Below are 808 nucleotides of genomic sequence, written 5' to 3'. Positions count from 1 at the left end.
GCTCGCTTCCGGCTCGCGCCCCGCCCCTCCCCGCGACATCACTTCCGCCCGTGGCGGCTGAGGAGAGGGCCCGCCGGCCCGCGGGTTTAATCCGAATTGAAAACAAAGAAACGTTGGCACAGGGGAAAGGGGGCTCCTCCGGTTTAACCCCGGGACAGACGTTCCGAGAAAACGCACTTCTGGTTTTGTTTTGAATTCAGACCGTATATAAGCATATATATAAGACCCTGTTTTTAAGTGGTCCCACAAAAAGGCGTTACTAACATCACTTGAAGGGATCTTTGCATTTCACAATAAAAACAATGGTAAAAATTAATTTAAAGTCAACGTGGCGTCTTTTCAAGCTCTAGTAGAGTCACGACTCGGCTGTGGAAGGAAGGAAGGAACTTACCTTGCTCTCTGTGATAGATTTGAGGAGTAATCCACAATTCCCTTTCAAAAATGGGAATATTTTAAATTTTAAAATTACCTAATCAGGTTACTTGCATATAGGAAATGCCATGATTCTTTTATATTTAGAATTAGAACATGTAAGTAAAAATCTATCATAGACACTATGTAATTCTGCATATTTAAGCAATGTTGTATATAGAATCAATCATAGAATGATTCAGGTTGGAAGGGACCTTAAAAATCATCCAGTTCCAACCCCCTGCCATGGGCAGGGACACCTCCCACCAGACCAGGTTGCTCAATGCCCCATCCAGCCTGACCTTGAACACTTCCAGGGATGGGGCATCCACAGCTTCTCTGGGCAACCCCTTCCAGAGTCTCACCACCCTCACAGTAAAGAATTTCTTTTTGGTAT

Source organism: Calidris pugnax, unplaced genomic scaffold, assembly GCF_001431845.1.
Source record: "Calidris pugnax isolate Ruff unplaced genomic scaffold, ASM143184v1 scaffold56, whole genome shotgun sequence".
Taxonomy (NCBI): Eukaryota; Metazoa; Chordata; class Aves; order Charadriiformes; family Scolopacidae; genus Calidris; species Calidris pugnax.
Note: the sequence above shows the minus strand (reverse complement) of the source record.